Genomic DNA, 8,885 nt, shown 5'->3' on the forward strand with positions numbered 1-8,885 from the left:
AAAAGTGCAAATAAAATAGATCACAAAGCAAATATATAAGAAAGAAGACCCAGGGGCCATAGGTTTCACTAGTGGCTTCTCTTGAGAAAGATAGCAAACCGTGGGTAAACAAATTACTATTGGGCAATTGATAGAACTTCAAATACTCATGACGATATCCAGGCAATGATCATTACATAGGCATCACGTCCAAGATTAGTAGACCGACTCCTGCCTGCATCTACTACTATTACTCCACACATCGACCGCTATCAAGCATGCATGTAGTGTATTAAGTTCATGGAAAAACGGAGTAATGCAATAAGAACGAAGACATGATGTAGACAAGATCTCTTTATCTATGGCGGTAGATATAGATCTCGTCTTTTAATCCTTAGTAGCAACAATACATAAGTGTCGTTTCCCTTTCTGTCACTGGGATCAAGCACCGTAAGATCGAACCCACTACTGGGCACCTCTTCCCATTGCAAGATAAATAGATCAAGTTGGCCAAACAAAACCCAAATATCGGAGAAGAAATACGAGGCTATAAGAGATCATGCATATAAGAGATCAAAGAAACTCAAATAACATTCATGGATATAAAAAGATATAACTGATCATAAACTCGAAGTTCATCAGATCCCAACAAACACACCGCAAAAGAGTTACATCATAAGGATCTCCAAGAGACCATTGTATTGAGAATTCAGCGAGAGAGAGGAAGCCGTTGATGACCCACAAGTGTAGGGGATCTAACGTAGTCCTTTTGATAAGAGTGTCGAACCCAACGAGGAGCAGAAGGAAATGATAAGCGGTTTTCAGTAAGGTTTTTTGTGCAAGCACTGAAATTGTAGGTAACAGATAGTTTTGTGATAAGATAAATTGTAACGAGTAACAAGTAAATAAAGTGCAGCAAGGTGGCCCAATCCTTTATGTAGCAAAGGATAAGCCTGGACAATTTCTTATAACGAGAAAAGAGCCCCCGAGGACACATGGGAATTATCATCAAGCTAGTTTTCATCACGCTCATATGATTCGCGTTCAGTACTTTGATAATTTGATATGTGGGTGGACCGGTGCTTGGGTACTGCCCTTACTTGGACAGGCATCCCACTTATGATTAACCCTATTGCAAGCGTCCGCAACTACAAAAGAAGTATTAAGGTAAACCTAACCACAACATTAAACATATGGGTCCAAATCAGCCCCTAACGAAGCAACGCATAAACTAGGGTTTAAGCTTCTGTCACTCTAGCAACCCATCATCTACTTATTACTTCCCTATGCCTTTCTCTAGGCCCAAATAATGGTGAAGTGTCATGTAGTCGACGTTCACATAACACCACTAGAGGAAAAGACAACATACATCTCATCAAAATATCGAACGAATACGAAATTCACATGACTACTAATAGCAAGACTTCACCCATGTCCTCAGGAACAAACGTAACTACTCACAAAGCTGATGTCTACTACACAACCTTCTTCTTGTAGACGTTGTTGGGCCTGCAAGTGCACAGGTTTGTAGGACAGTAGCAAATTTCCCTCAAGTGGATGACCTAAGGTTTATCAATCCGTAGGAGGCGTAGGATAAAGATGGTCCCTCTCAAGCAACCCTGCAACCAAATAACAAAGAGTCTCTTGTGTCCCCAACACACCCAATACAATGGTAAATTGTATAGGTGCACTAGTTCGGCGAAGAGATGAAGATACAAGTGCAAAATAGATGGTAGATAAAGGTATTTCTAATCTGAAATAATAAAAACAGCAAGGTAGCGAGCGATAAAAGTGAGCGTAAACGGTATTGCAATGATAGGAAACAAGGCCTAGGGTTCATACTTTCACTAGTGCAAGTTCTCTCAACAATAATAACGTAGATAGATCATATAACAAGCCCTCAACATGCAACAAAGAGTCACTCCAAACCACTAATAGCGGAGAACAAACATAGAGATTATGGTAGGGTACGAAACCACCTCAAAGTTATCCTTTCTGTTCTATCTATTCAAGAGTTAGTAGTAAAATAACATAAAGCTATTCTTTCCGCTCAATCTATCATAAAGTTCATACTAGAATAACACCTTAAGACACAAAATCAACCAAAACCCTAATGTCACCTAGATACTCCATTGTCACCTCAAGTATCCGTGGGCATGATTATACGATATGCATCACACAATCTCAGATTCATCCAACCAACATAAAAGTACTTCAAAGAGTGCCCCAAAGCTACTACCGGAGAGTCAAGAACGTGTGCCAACCCCTATGCATAGGTTCCCAATGTCACGAAACCCGCAAGTTGATCACCAAAACATACATCAAGTGGCACATGATATCCCATTGTCACCACAGATAATCACGGCAAGACATACATCAAGTGTTCTCATAAAAGACTCAATCCGATAAGATAACTTCAAAGGGGAAACTCAATTCATCACAAGAGAGTAGAGGGGGAGAAACATCATAAGATCCAACTACAATAGCAAAGCTCAGGATACATCAAGATCGTGCCATAGAGGGAACACGAGAGAGAACACGAGAGAGAGAGAGAGAGAGAGAGATCAAACACATAGCTACTGGTACATACCCTCAGCCCCGAGGGTGAACTACTCCCTCCTCGTCATGGATAGCGCAGGGATGATGAAGATGGCCTCCGGTGATGGGATACCCCTCCGACAGGGTGCCAGAACAGGGTCCCGATTGGTTTTTGGTGGCTACAGAGGCTTGCGGCGGCGGAACTCCCGATCTAGGTTCTGTTCTGGAAGTTTTTGGGTACGTAGGTATATATGGGTGCAGGAAGTACGTCGGTGGAGCTACGGGGGTCCCACGAGGCAGGGGCGTGCCCAGGGGGCGCCCCCACCCTCATGAGCACCTTCCGTATCTCCTGACGTGCACTCCAAGTCCATCGGGTGTCTTTCCTTCCAAAAATAACTTCTCCAGTTGATTTCATTCCGTTTTGACTCTGTCTGATATTCCTTTTCCTCAAAACACTGAAATAGGCATAAAACAGCAAATCTGGGATGGGCATCCGGTTAATAGGTTAGTCCCAAAAATAATATAAAAGTGGATAATAAAGCCCAATATTGCCTAAAACAGTAGATAAAGTAGCATGGAGCAATCAAAAATTATAGATACGTTGGAGACGTATCAAGCATCCCCAAGCTTAATTCTTGCTCGTCCTCGAGTAGGTAAATGATAAAAAAGAATTTTTGATGCGGAGTGATACTTTGGCATAATTTCAATGTAAATCTTCTTAATTGTGATATGAATATTCAGATCCGAAAGATTCAAGACAAAAAGGAGAAAGTATCATATTGACGAGGATAATCAATGGTCTATGGAGATGCCCATCAATTGATGTCAACATGAGGAGTAGGGGTTGCCATGCAACGGATGCACTAGAGCTATGGATGCTCAACAAAATAAAACTAGTGGGTGTGCATCCAACTTGCTTGCTCATGAAGACCTAGGACATTTTAGGAAGCCCATCGTACGAATATACAAGCCAAGTTCTATAATGAAAAATTCCCACTAGTATAAAAAGGACAACTTATGAGACTCACTACATGAAGAGCAAGGTGCTACTTTGAAGCACAAGTGTGGAAAAATAGATAGTAGCATTGCCTTTTTTATTTTTTTATTTTCTTTGGGACTTTCTTTTTTTCTTTTTGGCATTTCTCTTCTTCTTTTTTATTTGGGCAATGCTCTAATAATGATGATCATCACACTTCTATTGATTACAACACAAGGATTATAACTCAAAACTTAGAACAAGATATGACTCTATATGAATGCCTCCGGCGGTGTACCGGGATGATGCAATGAATCAAGAGGGACATGTATGAAAAATAATGCATGGTGGCTTTGCCACAAATACGATGTCAACTACATGATCATGCAATGGCAATATGACAAAAGTAATGTATGTCATGATGATGATGATGGAAGTTGCATGGAAATATATCTCGGAATGGCTATGGAAATGCCAGAATAGGTAGGTATGGTGGCTGTTTTGAGGAAGATATAAGGAGGTTTATGTGTGATAAAGCGTATCGTATCACGGGGTTTGGATGCACCGGCGAAGTTTGCGCCAACTCTCAAGGTGAGAAAGGGCAATGCACGGTACCGAAGAGGCTAGCAAAGGTGGAAAGGTGAGAGTGCGTATAATCCATGGACTCAACATTAGTCAAAAGAACTCATATACTTATTGCAAAAATTTAGAAGTCATCAAAAATCAGCGTATAACTACGGTAGGAGTTGGAAGAATCGAACCTCTCCTTCTCAGGCATGCCCTTCTCCTTCTCCTTCTTCTTCTTGTTCTTCTTCATCATCAGCGTATTGCGGAGGTCCGTGAAGAACTCGAGCTCATCAGCAAGGTCAGCTTGATTCTTCTTGCGATGAGGCTGATTCCGCAGCACGACCTCCTCTTCCATCTGCATCTCCAACTCACGAAGCGTTCGCACCTCCTCTTTTGCCGGGCTGCCACCCGCCACCGCTCGCCTTTTTGTGGTTCCCTCGCCTCCCGCCGCACCCCGCCGGTGCCGCCGGCGCAGCCTGGGTTTTCACGAAAGAGGGATTTTTATTTTCTTGAGCGATTCTAGGGAAACTTTTCGTTTCTCTCTCAGCCGGCCCAGCCCGGCCCGACCAAATAGATCGAGAAGCACCGGGATGATAGGTTGTTACTAGTACTCTATAGGCCCGTAAGGCCTTGTTTGGTAGGAGTGGATTTGGGAGGTTTGGGGAGGAGGGGATTTCAGGGGATTTGGTGAATCCCCTTGTTCCACCCAATCCCCCCAGATCCCCTTGAAACCCTCTAAACCGCTCTAGACACAATCCCCTCCATATGAAAAACTTGTTTGGTAGGGAGGGATTCCCATATTCAGATAAGATAGTGCAAATGTGTAAAAATGCAATCTTTAGAAGTAAAACAACATCATATTAAAAAGAACTTGCTACAGGAGAATAATTTGCAGCAATTCTTCACAGCAATAACATAACTTTTGCCTGACTTTAGATCAATATCTCATCACAACAATATCAATTATATCACAGCAACAACATGATTTCTCAAAAACAACATGACTTGGAATCAATAATATCTCATCTGTGATCTTTCACAGCAACACCATAATTTGGCAACAAACATAATGCAACACAGGGTACTTGTGCAATAGCTCACAATTAGTTATATTTTTACAGACCACTGAGAATGATGTTGTCATACATATGAATTGCTCTTGATGATGTCATGATCATTTAGTTTTTGAATGGCCAATAGTTTGTCCAAATTGTTTAATCTTGCTTCTCTGGTTGCCTGAGAACCTGATCATAAAACAAAAGCAAAATGAGAGTCTGGATGGGCACCATAATCCAAGCATGTTCAGTTTAGCATAAAACGAAAGATCCCTTCTCACAAAAGGAAAAGAGTCCAAACGTCTTCTTCCCATTTATAAAAGAAAATTGCCATTGAGCTGCCGTTTGTGCCTTATAAATGCCTCTAGACCCTACATTGCAAGCACAACTCCATGCACAAACAAGTCTGTACAGCAACACAAGCATGCCCACGGGCAGCAAAGTTGAAAAAGGACAAAGGTTTAGATAGATCATACAGTTTGCAGATATGTATGTTGACAAAGGTTTATCTGAAACACGCATGGTTCTAGAATAGCCTGATTTATCCGCTAACAGTGTTCTCAAAAGGGACAATAAACACGCAGAGTACTTTTATATGAAAGAAAATAGAGAGCTCGTAGAGTTTGACTCTATTAGTTTATAAATAAAAAAGATTATCGACATGCATGGCACATGAAACTTGATTTGTGTAAATCAGCTGCACAATTATATATAGTTGGATGGAATGCACAGGCAAAATTATATATAGTTGGATTAACTCAGCTGGAAGGACCAGAGAGTGGCCCTGTATACGCCTGCCTATCCTAATCAGATCTTTGACCTTGATCTCTCATAGGAATTGTCTCTCTTGGGTCTGGGGGCATGTGAGTGTGGGGCATTTTTGGACTTTTCCTTCTTTTCCCTTGAACCCCAAAATAGGGGAGAACAGTTGAATCTTTGGAGGCATTTCAGATTTCCTTTATCATGAGCTAACAAACTGTTCCAGGAATAATTCTTTAAAGAAAGATGCTTTCCAGATTACAAACTAATAATTCGTCAAGACAGACAAACAAATGTATAGGATGGCTGCAGTATAACAAATCAATTCTCCAGCTCAACAAGTGGTGATATGAGGCATAACAATTGATAAATATCAAGAAGACTACTTAATACACAGAATGAAGCAGAGACCACGGGGCGGATCAGCTCGCAAATATTTCAAAAGCAGAGCAAAACAGGTGGGGACCAAAACAAGTGTCAAGGTAAAACATTCTAGTACCTTCATTCATGAGTGACGAACAACTCAAAATTCAGGTACTTCTCGAGTTCAGAAACTAGCGCAATGGTACAAAGTCCTCTAATTACCAATCTGCAAGCACTCTAGTACCTTTGCTGAGGTAACATATGAAAGCAGAAGAATGTCTAATTGATAACGCACCGTTTTCTTTTTTTCAAATTCATGTACTGTACTGTAATTCAGAACAAAACAACACGCTTGCTAGTCCTCAAACTACTGGACTGCAACTCTGCAAGCATTGTACCAGCACACTGTATACCTATCTAAACCGCAATGCTCATTCAATATGAACAAGAACAACTCAAAATTCAGGTACACACGAGCTCCAGAAAACAAAGGAACTAAGGAAGCATGCAAGTGGTTAAATTACTATCTGTAACCATTGCAGCACGGTCTGTTTGGTAGTTCAACATGTACAGATCCTCAGTCGATCCACGGAAACAGATGTAGATGGTAAGTTCAGGCAAAGGGATGTGGACGCTGCTCCATGCTGCTCCACCTGTACTACAAGTCCGGCAACTACGGCACCGAGCCCTACATCGTCGCCCACAACTTGGTTGACGACCGGCACCTCAGGAGGAAGAGGTAGCAGCCATGGCCGATGGCAAACCCTAGACGACGAGGGGAAAGGAGGGGAGGCAAGGACATACCACCGGAGAGAAGTCCAGTACGCCGGAGGAGGTACGCCGGCGTCGAGGCGTCGAGTTGCGGCGTCTTGGGGAGGCGCTGGACGGCGGAGTCTTGGAGAGGAGTCGGGCGGCGGCGTCTTCACGAGTCGAGCGGCGGAGTCTCCAAATCCTCGAGCCCCCCCCCCTCGAGCCTTCTGAACCGCCGCGTGGAAACAAGTGGATCAAAGGGGAATCGAGGGTGTTGGGCTGTCGAAACCCCGTGTACCAAATGGGCCAACGGAGATTTCGAGGATTCTGGGCCTCGCGAGGTTAATCCTCTGGAAACCCCTTCAACCCACGCCAAACAAACGACGCCTAAGGGTTTCTTTTTCCTCTCTTTTTTTTAATTTTTTTGCAGCCTTAAATAAAATAGAAATGATAAATTCCGAACTTTTGAGGGCAAAAAATACATATCCCGAATGTTCGGCCTTCCGATCTGTTCCTTCCGGCCATTGGATAGGTGAACGCACACAAGTCGTTCTTGTTCGAATCGTGCCAATCAGCCCCCTGCTTTGATCTTGTCTACGAGTAGCAAGGCAACAACATGCATTCACTGCAAGTATCACGACAACTATTGGCAAGCGCTACATAGCAGCACTAGGAGCAGCTGCCTAGCGCTTCATCACATAACCGGGACGCCGCCAGCGAGCGCTCCATTGCAGTATTCAGCATTCCATCGCAGCTCCGGGAGCCCCTGTCGAGTACTGCATCGCAGTACCGGGAGCCGCCGGCGAGCGCTCCATTGCAACACTGGGAGTTGTCGGCAAGCGCTCCATTGCAGCACTAGGTGTTGTTGGCAAGCACTCTATTGCAGCACCCACCGCTAAATTCCATCTCTGGGAACCATCGACGAGCACTCCATTTCAATAGCTAGCGCTGCATCGCAGCAACGAGAGCCGCCGAGGAGCGTTGCATCACAGCACTCGGTGTCGTCGGCACCGATGCGCGAGCGCGACCCCCGTTGCAGTCTCGGTGGTTGCGTTGTAGCATATGCATCGCCGGTGGCGTTGTGGCGACACCCCGTTGCAGCACTTCCAGCGCCCATCGTTGCCCATGCAACACTAAGAACCGACAATGACCCCCGTTCTAGCACCCGCACTAAAACAACAGTGGTGAGCGGTTGTTGTCCTTTCATTTTTGCATCAGCGGCTCCAAAGAATGGTGGTTCCTCCAGACGGTGCACACGAACAGGAGCAAAAGCCTACAGTGGTGGTGGTTGCCGACTTACTGATGTTGGCCCTGATCTAAAGGAAGGGGGACGGCATGTGAAAGGAGAGAGGATTTGCAGGATGGGAGAAAATATGAGGTGGGGAAGACAAGGGACAGGGAGGAATTGTGTGGTTGTGAGCCCTCCACTAATGGAGAGATCACACGTGCAATTAGTTGGGGATCTAGACACGTACGCTCTTAGGTGCAACTTGTTTTTTCGGGTCGATTTACTTGAGCCGTGGCTAAAAGATATTTGATCTAACCTCTTTTTTAGAAAATTAGGGGAGGGGGAAAACCCCACCCCCAGTACCATTGCAAGAATGAAACCAGAGAGCCGATACAACCATGCAAACATGTCTCAAGTCACAAATTAAAGCTAAAAGAGAAGAACCGGGAAAGCTAGAAGAAATACCCAATAATTTGCGTTAACACGGTCTTGAAGGAGAACTGCACGCAGGCATCACACACATTACTCGCCCTATTTTCTATGAAGGCAGCCGAAATTACATCATCACTTCTAGTAGCGCTTCAGGTGTTCCCCCGATACCACCTTCTTGATCCTCTTCATCAGAGCAGCTCCAGGAGAAGGTGACCACATCCCCACCTCGAAGACAGAC

The 8,885-nt window shown here is 44.0% G+C and overlaps 1 long non-coding RNA gene across 1 annotated transcript; it reads right to left on the minus strand.

Annotated features, from left to right (window-relative positions):
• Nucleotides 1-4,991: 4,991 nt before the first annotated feature.
• On the minus strand, nt 4,992-7,199 carry LOC123064737 (uncharacterized). Its single transcript, XR_006430780.1, has 2 exons — nt 7,042-7,199; nt 4,992-5,304 (listed from the first exon to the last, which is right to left on the minus strand). It is a non-coding gene; the product is annotated as an uncharacterized lncRNA (long non-coding RNA).
• Nucleotides 7,200-8,885: the final 1,686 nt, after the last annotated feature.

The sequence above is a fragment of the Triticum aestivum genome, chromosome 3B (genome assembly GCF_018294505.1).
Source record: "Triticum aestivum cultivar Chinese Spring chromosome 3B, IWGSC CS RefSeq v2.1, whole genome shotgun sequence".
Classification (NCBI taxonomy): domain Eukaryota; kingdom Viridiplantae; phylum Streptophyta; class Magnoliopsida; order Poales; family Poaceae; genus Triticum; species Triticum aestivum.